The sequence below is a fragment of the Camelus bactrianus genome, chromosome 13, assembly GCF_048773025.1.
Source record: "Camelus bactrianus isolate YW-2024 breed Bactrian camel chromosome 13, ASM4877302v1, whole genome shotgun sequence".
NCBI lineage: Eukaryota > Metazoa > Chordata > Mammalia > Artiodactyla > Camelidae > Camelus > Camelus bactrianus.
In genome coordinates, this window is record NC_133551.1 from 61,922,124 (window position 1) to 61,935,410 (window position 13,287).

Genomic DNA, 13,287 nt, shown 5'->3' on the forward strand with positions numbered 1-13,287 from the left:
AGCCTCATCTGTGAAAGGAGCAACAATACCTGTTCCACAGGGCTGTCTGTAAGGAATAAATAACATGAGTCCTGTCCTTGAGAACTCACCTATGAAGTTGCCCCCTCCAGGAAGCTTTCTGAACTATCATCCATCAGTTAGGCTTCTCCTCATGGGATGCCACAGGCCTGAGCTTTCAGTATTGCAAGTGTTGTACTTGCCAGTTTCTACTCTTCTCACCTCCTCTGGACTTTGTGTCTTTCAAGGGCAATAAGTTTTTCTGATTCATTTCTGAATCCCAGATGCCTAGCAAGGGATCCAAATGGAGTTGGAATACAATCAGTGTTCCTTTCTTCGCTCCCTTCTTCCCTCCTCTCCCTCCCTGCCTCTCTCCAGTTTTTCACCACAGCAGGCTGTCTTCTGCAAAGGGCTGCGGTGATGGGTAGGTAGGTCCACAGGGCTGAGCCACCCAGCTCCCTTATCCCTAGCCATCCAGGTCCTGGGCAGAGAGAGTGAGCATTCTGGAGACTGAAGGAAAAGCAGTCACCCAGGACTGGCTGGTAAAGGGCAGCTGATGGTGTCCAACTGGCAGGGGGCACCATATGGGACTGATAAGCAGGCAGGCTTGGGAACACTGTGCCATGATGAAGGCTGTTTACGGGGGCTGTTTACTGGGTCCATTGTGTCCTCCCGGAGGTTACTTGCTGGGAGCTGTCAGCCATGCATCCCCTGTAGAGGGGCAGCCTGCTTGTGCCCCTTCTGCCAGTCACAGAAACAGAAGCAGAAACAGACGGTCAGAGCTGCGAGGGGCCTCTTCTGAGGTCACCATATCCAAACACTCATTTCATAGGAGAGAAGCCTGAGAACCAGAAAAGGGCAGGGACCTGCCCAAGGTCACACAGCAAGCCAGGACCAGAAGCCTAGTCCTAGCTTGGATACTTATGAAAACCGAGAGGGAACGAAGAAATCTTGAAAATACACCAGTACAAAGGAGTTTTAATGTGGTTTTTCTTTTCTTTCTTTTTCTCTTTCTTCCTTCCTTCCTTCCTTTCTTTCTTTCTTTCTTTCTTTCTTTCTTTCTTTCTTTCTTTCTTTCTTTCTTTCTTTCTTTCTTTCTTTCTTTCTTACTTTCTTTCCTTCCTTCTCTCTCTCTCTTTCTTGTTTGCCTTTCTGATCTAGCTGTAAAATTTTTTACAATGATCATATGTTCTTTAGTAATCAGAAAGAAAAATAATCATAAAAGGAAGGGAGAAGCTCCCTATGGGAATAACTGGCTTTTGTCTTTACAAAAATGTCATCAGAATTGTAATTTTACTGTTTTCTCCCCCACTGGGCCCTCATGGGACCCCAGTGAGGCAGTGGGCACCAGGAGCTGGAAAGGCTCTCAGCTTCTCTCCAGCTACCACTTGGGCTTGCAGTGGGACCAAGACAGAAGCCTTGGCTGGGATCAGGAGCCCTGATTTCCTCAAGTAATCTGTCCTCCTTGAGCCGGTCCTTTCACCTGACCAGTTCTCAGTTTTCACATCTGCAAAATGGGAGTTTTTACAGCAAAGTAAGTGTTCTGCCCCCAACTAGCAAAGCACAGTGGTGAAGCCCCATATATACTGGAGTCTGGGGCCCCATCTCCCCCACTTTTTTACTTCATGACCTTAGACAAGTCATTTAAATTCCATAGGCCTCAGTTTCCTTATCTGTAAAAATAGGTAGTTGTGAGGATTAAAAGAGTTAATGTTTAGGATGTCTTCAGAATTATGCCTGGCATATAATAAGTGCTATGTATGTTTCATATTTTAATAAACTAAAATAATTTTCCTCACTGGGTGAAGAGTGAAGATGGAGTGGTTATTATTATCATAATTCTTGACTGGCTTCCAGGGAAGGGAGCTCTCTTGGACTGGAACCAGCCTGCCCCAGTCTGCTGTGTGGGTAGTTCAGTCTCTCCCCAGAGCCTCCACCCCAAGTGCCCCTCAGGCCCAGGTCTGAGACAGCCCTTTCCCAAGGCATCAGAGGGAACCTGGGTTACTGGGGAGTTAGAAGCCCCAGGGATTTCTGCTTAGACTTGGCTCTGACCTTTCACGCAACCCACAGGGCCTCTTCAGCCAGTTGTGTCCCACTGACCCAGCAGCCCCAACCAGTCTCTGAACCCTTTGCTCCTCAGACCCTTTCCATGCAGCTTCCTCTTCCAGAAATCTCCAGCCAGATTGCCTCCTCAACTTTCCCAGCCTCCCCACCTTTGCCCAGAACATCCAGTTGGCCCCCTCTCCAACACCCACAATCATGGCTACCCATACACCTATCGTCCTCCCCAACATGTGTGCACACACACACTCACACTCACAGACACATACTCCTAGACAACAACTGCTTGACCTTGGAGTTCTACATACCTGGGCTCTAAAACCAAATCATATATGTATATATATGTAACCTTAGCTAACAGGCCTCAGGTTCCTCATCTGTGCAATGGGGATATTACCTGCTTTAGAAGGCTTTGCAAGACTTCTGTGGAATTATATGCAGGAAATGCTTAGCCCAGTGCCTGGCATGTGACAAGTGCTTAGTCAATGGTAACACTGGTTATCATTTATTTTTTATGGTTTTTGGTGAACCTGTTTGCTTTCCCCAGCAGCTGAGCATGCCTCAAGCACAGGGTCTGGAAACCATCTTTCACTTCAGGGTCTCCTGGAACAGCTGGCCAGTACCTGCCACAGGGGAGGATAAACATCCAAGGGCTTGACTTAAGTTCTGTACTCTGGTTCTCAGAGTGTGCCCAGCAAGTGGCTGACCCTCTGTAGCTGGAAAGCAGCAGCACCTAAAGGGGCTGGGGGAGGTGCTCCTACAGGCCCAGACTGCCCTCCTGGGTGGGACTAGCAGCTGTCCCCTCCTCTGCCTGGGGTCCAGAGGGATGTCTCTGGCTACTGAGCTGCTGAGCTAATTAAGAATGACAAAGCACCGTGTAATTGCCAGCAATTGATGAGTTCCCTGCCTCTTCCTGCCTCTCCTACCCTTGCTCTCCTTGATGCTATCTGGCCTGGAGGTCACTGCACGGACACAGGGGCAGGCTGAGTGGCACAATTGAGCATGGGCTGGTGTCCAGAGACCTGAAGGCTGGCTGCCTCTGCCACCCTCTTGCAGTGGGACCCTGGGCAAGGAAGTTCCATTTTTACATTGGCTCTGTTTCCTCATCTGCAGGGCTCTTAACCTTGTGTTAACGGGAGGGACAAGGCTAAGGGACTGGGCTGAGGGACTGGGCTGCACCTGCCACATGGGCCGAGTGCAGCAAGACAGAAAGCCCCACATTTGAATCCCAGCCCTTGCCACTCACCAGCTGCATGATCTTGGGCAGCCATGTACCTTCTCTGAGCAACAGATTCCTCATCTCCAAAATGGGGTTTGTTTGACAGCACTCAGCTCTTACTAGGAGAACCTGCATTTGTCCTAAACTTGTGCCTGTAAGAGAGATCCCTGGACAAGCTCATCTCTATCAAAGTGAGTGCAGAAATCAAGGCTGAGAACTTGTAGAGCAATTTGATAGAGTAATTTTATGTCTTGACTAGTGAGAAAAACAGGCTTGTACTTTTTTTTCATTTTATTTTTCTAGTAATTGATTTTCCTTGTATTTTACTAAAGCACTGGTCTGAGACAGATTCTAAAATTTTGAGGAACAGTCCTTCTCCACAGATGGCTTGAGAAGCACTGCTTTAGGGGACTTTGTAAAAACAAAACATCATAACAATCTCATCATAACATTTCCATAGTTCTATGGGCTTTCAACTTCTGTGGCTTCCAAAGTCTGCAGGATAAAGACTAAATCTCTTAGTCTGGCTTTCAAGGCCCTTCTCACCTAAATCCCAACTTACCTTGCCATCTTGCCTCCCTTCCAATCACACACCCTCCTCAAGCCACCCTGTTCTCTCTTCCCCCCCAACTTCTGATGCCTGCTTACAACTCCATGCCTTTTCCTATGTTTTTCCTTCCACCTGGAATGCCTTTCTCCACTTTGCCCTAAAACTGGCAAACTCTATTCATCCTTCAAAACCCAGACCAAATGTCACCCCTCCTGGGAAGCCTTTCCCTCTGCCACTCCTGTGTCTGCCCTAGTTGGGGTTAGGTTCTCCATGCTCTGTGCTCCACAGGGCAGCCTGATACACGGAAGCAGAACTTTGCAGCAATTAAGCCTCCCTACGGGCTCCAGAGTCAGAACACTGTGGATTTTAGACCTGACTTTGTCAACTGTGTGATCCTGGGCAGATGATTTCATCCTGTTGAGCTTATTTTTCCCATCTGTACAGTGGGATGTACTGCGAGGAATAAAGATGATGTGTGAAAATTTCCCAGCACCATGACACGTGGGAGACTCAAGATGTGGCCACTGTTTTTAGTGTTTTCCCTCTGATTTGTAACTGCCCCTGTTGTTTTTCTGTCTCCCTACTAAACTGCTTACTCCCTGAGAGCAGAGACACTTGACAGCATCCAACGTACCTCGATGTTTCCTGGGCCTAGTGCAGGGCTCACCCAGGCTTGCACAGAGGCTGTGTGTTGGACAAGGCTCTCCGTCTGCTCCCTGACCCATGGTGCTTGTGGCTCCCTTGTCAGTGGAGTCCTGATTTTTTAATCAGCTCTCCTAATTTCCATGGTGTAAATACACCCACTATGGCCAATTTTAAGTTACCAGAAGTTTAACAACCAGCTTGCAAGTTTCCTGAATATTTATTTAACAATCTGCTCCTGTGAGCCACCCAGCTCCAGCACCCCTCCGGGTGTGACCGCTCTGAGCAGAAGAGCTCAGTTGAGAGACTGGTGGCCTCTCCTGCTCTCCGCCCAGCCAGCACATTGAGGGCCACCCAAGGAAGGGCCGTAAGGTCAGCCATGCCCAGCACAGAGGTCCTCGCTCCTCCCCTAAGCCTCCAGCCCCTTTGTTCTCTGGGATAAAAGCCCTGAAATCAGTCATCTATCTCCTCCCTCAGAAGGAAGGAGAGAAGCTGGGTCAGTTGATCCATCCATCCATGGCTTTTAGGGGCCCAAGCAAGGAGCAGAGGCTACCTGTGCAGCCAACAGGGGCCAATTTGCAATAGTCCTGTCCCCCCAGCTGTTGCAGGCTAATGAAAACACCCCTGGTCACAGTGTCCCTTGGTCACAGTGGGATCAAAGAACTCTTGTGCACAACCTCCCCTCACCTCCTTTCCTTCTCTCCTGGAGTCATGCCCAGCCGCCAAGTCTTTGCCCAGGCAGCTCCCTCCTCTTGGAATGCCCTCTTCCTCCCTGTTCTCCACCCTGGGAAATCAGTCCCCATTCAGTGCCCAGCCGAGTCAGTGAGCTGTACTTCCCAGGCCAGCAGAAGCTGCTCTCCGCAGGTGCTGTGGAAGCCTGCTTCCTGGGAGTCCCTTTTCCAGCCTCTTGCACACCTGCCTTGCCCCGCCCCCTACAGCAGTGGTTCCCCTTGGGGTGCTGGTTAAAAATGCAGATTTCTAAGCAACACCTTCAGAGTTCCTATATCTACAGGTGGGCTCCCAAAAATTCATGCCCCAGGATATCTGGATCCAGAGGACCTGAGAATCTGAGCTTGAGAAACCCTGTCCTCACCCGCCAGGACTGGGGCTGATTCACACTGAGGCCTCATAGTGACCCTTCACCAGGGCCAGGGGCTCAGTAAGCTTCTGTTGGGTTGAATCCAGCATCTGCTTCTGAGGCAGCCGTGTCTGGAGGGCCCATCCTCCTGGCTCAGCTCTGGGCCGCTCTCGCCTCACTTTCTGGGGGCCTGAGCACCCACAAGTGAGTGTAGGGCATCTCTGGTCTCTGAACATGGCTACTTGGGACTCTGTCTCATTACCTGTAAAACTGGCAGAGATAACATGCACCTCCTGGGACTGCTGTTATGATTAAATGAGATCATGCCCACGGGGCTGTTAGCACCAGGCCTGGCATTTGGGAAATGCTCAGAAATAGTCAGCACTTAGAGTAAAATCCAAATTTCCTAGCCTGTCTTGTAAAGGCTGTACGAGCTGACCACTGCCTGCCTCTCCCACCTCAGCCCCAAGCTCCCCCGACCATCAGCCTTCTCCTTGTCTTGCCTTGGAATGGCCAAGCTTTCTTCCCAACTCAGGGCGCTACAGACTGAATTGTGTTCCCTTCAAATTCATATGTTGAAGTCCTAACTCCCAGTGTGATTGTATTTGGAGATGGGCTTTTAGGAAGTGATGAAGGTTAAATGAGGTCATAAGTATGGGGTCCTAATCTGATAGGATTGGTGGCCTTACAAAATGGGGAGGAAAGATATTGCTTTCTCTGTGTACGCACTAGGGAAAGGCTTTGGAAGACACAGCAAAAAAGGTGGTCGTCTGCAAGCCAGGAAGAGAACTCTAACCAGTAACTAAATCAGCGGGCACCTCAATCTTGGACTTACCAGCCTCCCAATCTGAGAGAAATGAATTTCTATTGTTTAAGCCATCCAGTCTACAGTATTTTTGTAATGGCAGCCCAAGCAGACTAATACACAGGGCCTTTGCACATGCTATCCTCTCTGCTTGGGATGATTTCCCCCTGATCTCATGGTAGCTTCTTCTTGTCTCTCAGATTTCAGCCTAAATGTCATCTCAGGGAGGCCTTCCTTGGCCACCCATCTGAAGAAGTATTCCAGTCACCCGATTTTAATTCTATGTAGAGCACTTATCATGTCCAATATTTTTCTTATCTTTCCTTTCTTTGCTTATTATCTGCCTCTACCTCACCAGAACATCAGCTCCAGAACAGCAGGAACCTTGTCCTTCCTGCTTAACACTGAGCCTTGGACCATAGGCAGCATGATGGAGCCCAATAAATATTCATTAGATTGTTATTGTTAAATATGCAGAATATGACCACCATCCTTCCGACCTAGTCTGAGCCACCATCACCCCATTCCTGGATTACTGCAATAGTGCTCTGCTTGACTGCCTCCTACAGTCTGTTCTCAACCCAACAGGAATCCTTGGAAAACCTAAGTCTGACCATGTCACTCACTCCTATACTGAAAACCCTTCCTTGGCTCCCCCTCTCTCTCAGACTAAAAGCCTAAGTCCTTAAACTGTCCCTCCTCACCCCTGCACTCCAGCCACATGGGCCTGCTTGCTGTCCCTTAGACACACCAGACATGTGTCCAACCCAGGGCCTTTGCACTTGCTGTTCCCTCTGAAATCTAAGTGACTCATTCTTTCTCATTCTTCAAGTCCTTGCTCAATCATCACCTTCTTAACAAAGCCTTCTCTGAATACTCATTTAAAATGATAACCTTTCCTCCCTCCTGGGTCAGAATCGGGAAGTGCTGCCAGGGCACTTGCATGGGGCCCCATTTGTACTTCAGGCCCCATTCCCCTCCCCCTATGCCATTGTCTTTGGTGCCTGGCAGGACGCCAGTCATAGGTACAGGACAGGGGAGGGGAGGCGAGATGTATACCCCATGTGTCTCCGGGCAGGGCAGGACAGCAGCCAACCCCACCCTGGGCTGGGAGCACCATGCCACATCTGGTGGGTGACTGGCCAGAGGCCACATCTCAGTGGAGGCAAGACCCCAATCCAAGTACTGAGCATATCCTGGCATGGAAGCTTAAAGGTCCCTGGGCATTGCCCATCTGCCAAGGGTTAGAGCTGTGGACCTGTGGGAAGGAGGTGCCTAGGTTGACTTCCCCCTGCCCCGCCCCCATCTGGGGCACTCTGTATCAGTCCAGCATCTGACAGGAGGGAGGATTTGGGAGGGGGACTTGGGCAGCTGTCAGGCTCCAGAGAGAGGCTTCGGTGACGGGGCGGAGCCCCTGGGTGCCCGTAAGAGTCTTCACCCTGAGGGTATCCCTGTGCCCAGCAGCACTCCCTCACTCTGTGCCTGGGCCCGAGATTTCTTTTTCCTTCCAGTCTTCCTGTTTGCCTCTTCTAGCAAGCTTGGGGCACCCTTGGGGACAAGCCATGGAATACAAATTGTGTCATTTCCGTGATTACACATGCGAGTTAAATGTTGATATTTGCATTTAAAACTAGCATTGCACAATATAAAGATGAATATTAAAACTCATGCTAATAATGTAAATTAAAATTTTTTCTTTACTTAGAGCAACATTAAATAGCAAATAGAAGACACAGCGATGAGAGAGAGAGAGATAGAGAGAGACTGTGGAAGGAAGCTTCGTGTATACCTTTAATGGTACCTTTTCTCTTCTTCTTGAACAACAAACTATGTTTGCATTTTGCATTGAGCTCTGCAGATTACCTAGTTGGCCTTGTCTCTGTCACTCCTGGTCCTGTGGTTGTTTTAAATAGCTCTCATTGTGTCTTGATGCTACAAAATTGACTTATTTCTTATGATTATCTTTCATGGTCTGTTCCTCCCACTAGAATGTGGGCCCCCGGAAGATGGGGCTTTCTTCTGGTTGGTTCATGGCTGTATCCCCTAGTGCAGAGGTGCCCAGTACGTTGCAGGTGCTCAGTACATATTCAGGGAATGCTGAATGAATGGGTATGACCTAGGAAGACTGGGGCCCATCAGTCTTTCCACTCCCTGGCCGTCTGGGCTCCAGGACCTCCCCTTGTCCATTTTGGCTCAGACAATTCACATTAGAGCTTCGTGGTTCGGCATTTCCTTTTCAGACCTCAGTGCTTCAGCCTTTCTGCCTCCTGCCAGCCCCAGCATTGTTGGTGTGAATGGTGCTGCCTTCCTAGCTCACCAGGTGCCTGGACCACAGGCTCCACTCCTTCCTGGAATTCCTTAGGTCATTTCCATCCATTGTCTTGGGCTGTAGCTTCTTGAGTTAATCTTTCCACCTCGGGAAGATTCCCTTGCTGGTTTCCCCATCGGCTACCAGGTTCAAATCCTTTTTGGCTCCAAATCCTCTCTTGGGGTTTCCTTGGCCCCTTCCGCCTCCAACGGCCAGGGTGACCTCGGGTGAGCCAGCTACCCTCTTCTGGGGAGACTCTTGTGAAATGGGCTGGGGAAGGGGCTGCCTTTGCCCTGGCCCCTGGGGAGGGTGGCAGGGGCCCAGGTCCTTTAGAAGAGTAACACTGATAAAATGAAAGTTACTTCTCTCACATCTGAGTCACTGTCATGCCTGCACCCTGGTGCCCCGTTCTCCCCCTTCCCTTTGGTTACAGAAGGAAGAGCCACCTCTCACTGCAGCAGCAACCACCCCGGCTGTTCAGTCACACCTCACATGTGGGATGGGACGAGGCTCGCCACGTGGGAGTGGTCCAGACTCCACTCCCCTTTTCTCCTAAATAGCATTCTTGTTCTGACTACTCAGCCCCTTCTCCCCCTTCTCTGCTCTGTTATTTAGGGATAAGGCTAAGCTGCTCTTTCCTGAGGCAAAGAAACCCCCAAATAAAGCCGCTGAAAGAGTACAGAAGTGTGTTTCTCTCTCACAAAACCTCCCCAGTGAGTGTTCCAGGCCTAGAGGGCACTTCTGCTCTACACAATCATACAGAGACCCAGGTTCCTTCCACTGTATGACATTATTGTCACCATGTCTGGTCTCAGCCAGCAGGGAGGAAAAAGAGGACACCCGGTGACTGAGGGCTGAGGCCTGAACTCCATGCCAGGACTCAGTCCTGTGGCCACTCCTGCAAGGGAGGCCCGGGAAACGTCATCTCACAGCCCAGCCAGGTGCCGAGAAGGAAGAGGAGGATGGCTTGGGAGGGCAAGCAGCTGATTTCTTACACCTGCCCTCTCTCTGTCAGGCAGATCTGGGTTTTGGACAATCCAGGTTCCAGGTTTTGTGTCACAGAACCAAGAAAATGGACAGAGACCCTGGAGTGGAAAGTGAGAGGAAAAGGGTCAGGGACATGGAGGGAAGCCTATTTTAAGAGTATTAGAGAAACACAAGTCACAGTTGGAATTATCTTAAAATTATTTTTGGTTAATGTTCTGTCTTATTAAGGGCTCCTGGATCCAAGACGAAGCCTCCTGGGGTCCCAGGATATGTGGGTTCCCCGTTTTCTGTACATTCACCAAATCCTGTGCTGAGACAGAGGCGACAAGACACGTTCTCTGCCCTCCAGGAACTCACAGTCCAGTGGGGAAGACAGACGCGGGACTAGAGGTGAGTCCAAGCTGCTGAAAAGACATCAAGGAGGGAATTAACGCTGCCTTGGCAGGGTCGGGGAGGGGCAGGCACGAAAGAGCACAACCAGGACATCATATTCTAGATTTACCTCTGCCGGTGGGAGATACTCGGTTCTCTAAAGTATTTAACCAGAGTGATAAAAATTAAAGGGAGGAAGATAGTCAAGAATCAAAAAACTTGGGTCCTCACCCATCTGCTTCGTGTCCTAGGGCCAGTCCCCACCCCTCTCTAATCACCTTCCCTCTGTCCTGTCCGCACATTTGGTACCCTGTAGGAAGTACTGAAAATTGCCCTCACCAGTGGACAAAATACAGAAAGGTGCCCCCTTCTCCAGGCTGACACAGCCTCTGTGCTCAGACACACAGATTGGGGACAGGCTGTATTTCAACCACACTTCCCTCTTGGCTTTACACCCTTGTGCAGTGCACACCACACACAACTGTGTTGAGGCAGCCACCTTGCCGATCAGCCTCCCTGGGACGTTGTATGATTCCAAGGGGGCAACTGCTCTGAGAATGACGCCAAACCCCAGTGATGCCCAGAACATCCTTCTAACCAGCAGGTTTTCTTTCTCTTGGGCTCTGCAGCGTGGCAGGGACTAGTGTAGGGCAAGTGAGGCACCTGGGGCACACACATTAAGGAGGCACTCACCTTCAGACTGACCGCTGAGAACGGGTGCCTCCAGAAACCTTGTGCCCCAGGCAATGCATTAGCCTCACCCTGGTCCTGGCTCCACCCTGCAGGAGTCCCACAGTTATAGGCGGTGGTGGTGGTGGTGGTATTTTAAAGGAAGTTGCCAGAAAACCACCATAGACTCACTGAGGGCAGCTTCTCTCAGTAGCAGGGAGGTGGGCACCCGGGAGTCATGGAAGGGGTTGAACCAGGAAGAAGAGGCCCAAGGCGGGAGGACCATGGTCCAGAGAACAGGATGCCAGGAGAGAAACTCATATTTACCTGGAAAGGGAGTAGGGAGGCGGAGGGCCAGGTAGTCAGACCCCTTGTTGTCATCTGAAGGTTTTGTTGGAAGAGCTACGGGGCAGGGATGGGAAGAGAGGAGGGTGATGGTTCTGGGTCCTGAGCCACAGGTGTCACAGCAGCACTGGGCCAGGCTGGCTGAGCTCACACATGAGGAGGAGGCAGCACCTGAGGGAGGGCGGCCTCCACCCAGGAGCCTGCCTTCAGGGCCACCAGCACCCTTCCTGTTGTTGCTCTGGAGACAGAGAGCCCGACACCCAGATGCTCTGAAGACAAGGACTTGGGCCACGGTAAATCAGTTGTGATGCATCCAGGCCAGGGTCCTTCTAGCAGGAGCAAACCAGGATGAAATCACCCCACCACCCAAATCCCCGAAACCTTGGACTGTGTTTCCCAAACCACCTAAACGTGCAAAATCACTTTCACTTTTGCCCGTGCTGAAAGCTATCTTGTGTTTCAAAAACTCAGCTCATCTTTACTTAATTTATTTTCAAAGGAAGCTATGTAAATACAAAACTGTGTGTTTGCCAAAAATAGTACGATGCTCATCACGCAGTGTTCTGACCTTCTAGCTGGATCCTGGCACCCCAGGGTTCTGAGTTTGCGGGCCAGTCTCTGTGTTCAAAGGGAGGTCAGCGGAGGTAAGAAAGGTGTTCAAGACAGAGAGCACCCACCTGAGACTCTTCCTTCTCATCAGAAATGGAATCACTTTGCTCCTCTGTGAGTCCACATCCTTTAACGTGGCATCTGTGCCCACCTACCCCATCTCATGAATGTGTCTCTTCCTTGTGAAAAACTGTCCCTGGGAGTCCTGAACACACGACAGAAAGAGCAACCTCTCATGGTTGCGGGGGGCGTGGGGCCCTTGGCTCTGGGAGTGGGCGGGGCCCTGACCCTTAGCCTGGTTACGTCTGTCTCCAGGGGGTCTTGGACAGGCTGGTTTTGATACCTTTTAACTTCAGTATATGGTATAGGAGCTGAAACACAATAGGTGCTCAATAAATGCATGAATGCAGTGCCCTTGGAAGAGGGAATGGGTCCAACTTCAGTGAGTTGGTGGCCCTGACTGCAGTGATGACTCCCAGAGAGGCTGGTTCATCTCAGGGTCCAGCCTTATCTCTGACATGGGGACCCAGGTCTGGAGGCCTGGAAGGAGACAGAGGGGAACACAGTCCCAGAGAGAGGCCGCTGGGAGTGGGGGCACTCATGAAGGGAAGCCAGTGGGTTTGGTGCTGTGGTTTTGCGGTGACAACTGTCTCCCATGACTAGAGCAATGATAAAAACAGGAAGTCCTAAGTGGCTGGGACCTTCCCTGCCTGACTTCAGCTTTCCCCACGCCCACCAGCCCGCTGTCTCCTCTACATCCTTACACACCAGGCTGGTCACCTGACTGGTGTGAGGGGCTCTGAGAAGACCTAGAACCTCTCAGCACTTGCCCAGCCCCACTGCCTGCTCTCTGACACGCCACCACCATGGGAGGGCACCGGGCCAGCTGTGGGGTGCCTGTGGTCTCAGGCCTGCTCTGCTGCTACCTCTCTGTGTGACACCAGGCAAGTCCTCCCTCCTTGGGCCTGGCTTCCTGACTGCTGGATGGAAGGGGCTGGATGGCCAAGAGTTCTTCCCTTCCAGGAATCCCACTGGATCCAGGGGGCAGCGGGAGGGCCCAGGGAGACCAGAGAGGGGAGGTGGCCCCTTCGATGGGTGCTGGTGTATGACCAGCTCCCTGAAGGCTCCAGGACCAAGCTGTGTGTGTGCACCTTCTGTATATGTGCAAACACGTATACACATGCAAATATAAGCACATACATACACATGAGCATATACATATACACACGTACATATACATATACACACATGCACTTACATATCCACACACAAATACACATGCACATACACACACACACACACGGTGCAGGCACAGCTTTGTGAGTAAGAGTGAGAGTGTACTGCTCATACACCTGACCCTGCCTGCCAAGAGCACGGGCCACAGAAAGGAACAAAAATAGCCAGGCTCTGCCATGGCCAGGGGAGACAGGCTAGTCCACAGAAATGACAACATAAAGATAAAGATTAAAGGGGAGGGGGGGCTCATAGTTGGGGTGAGGGTGAACAACTCTGTAGGAGAGGGGAGTCTTTCTTACCCTTCACTTATTATTATTCTTAGTTTTTAATTTTTATACTATTGAGATACAATTCACATAACAGAAATTTCAACATTTTAAAGTGGGTTGTAGTACAGTCACAATGCAAC

General features: G+C 50.6%; 1 long non-coding RNA gene across 1 annotated transcript in view; it reads left to right on the forward strand.

Annotated features, from left to right (window-relative positions):
• The window catches only part of LOC141579627 (uncharacterized), a 29,065-nt gene that overhangs the window by 1,241 nt on the left and 14,537 nt on the right, over nucleotides 1–13,287 (forward strand). Inside the window, exon 2 of the long non-coding RNA XR_012511384.1 lies at nucleotides 9,876–10,037. This is a non-coding gene — a long non-coding RNA (uncharacterized LOC141579627). The remainder of the gene's footprint in view (nucleotides 1–9,875; nucleotides 10,038–13,287) is intronic.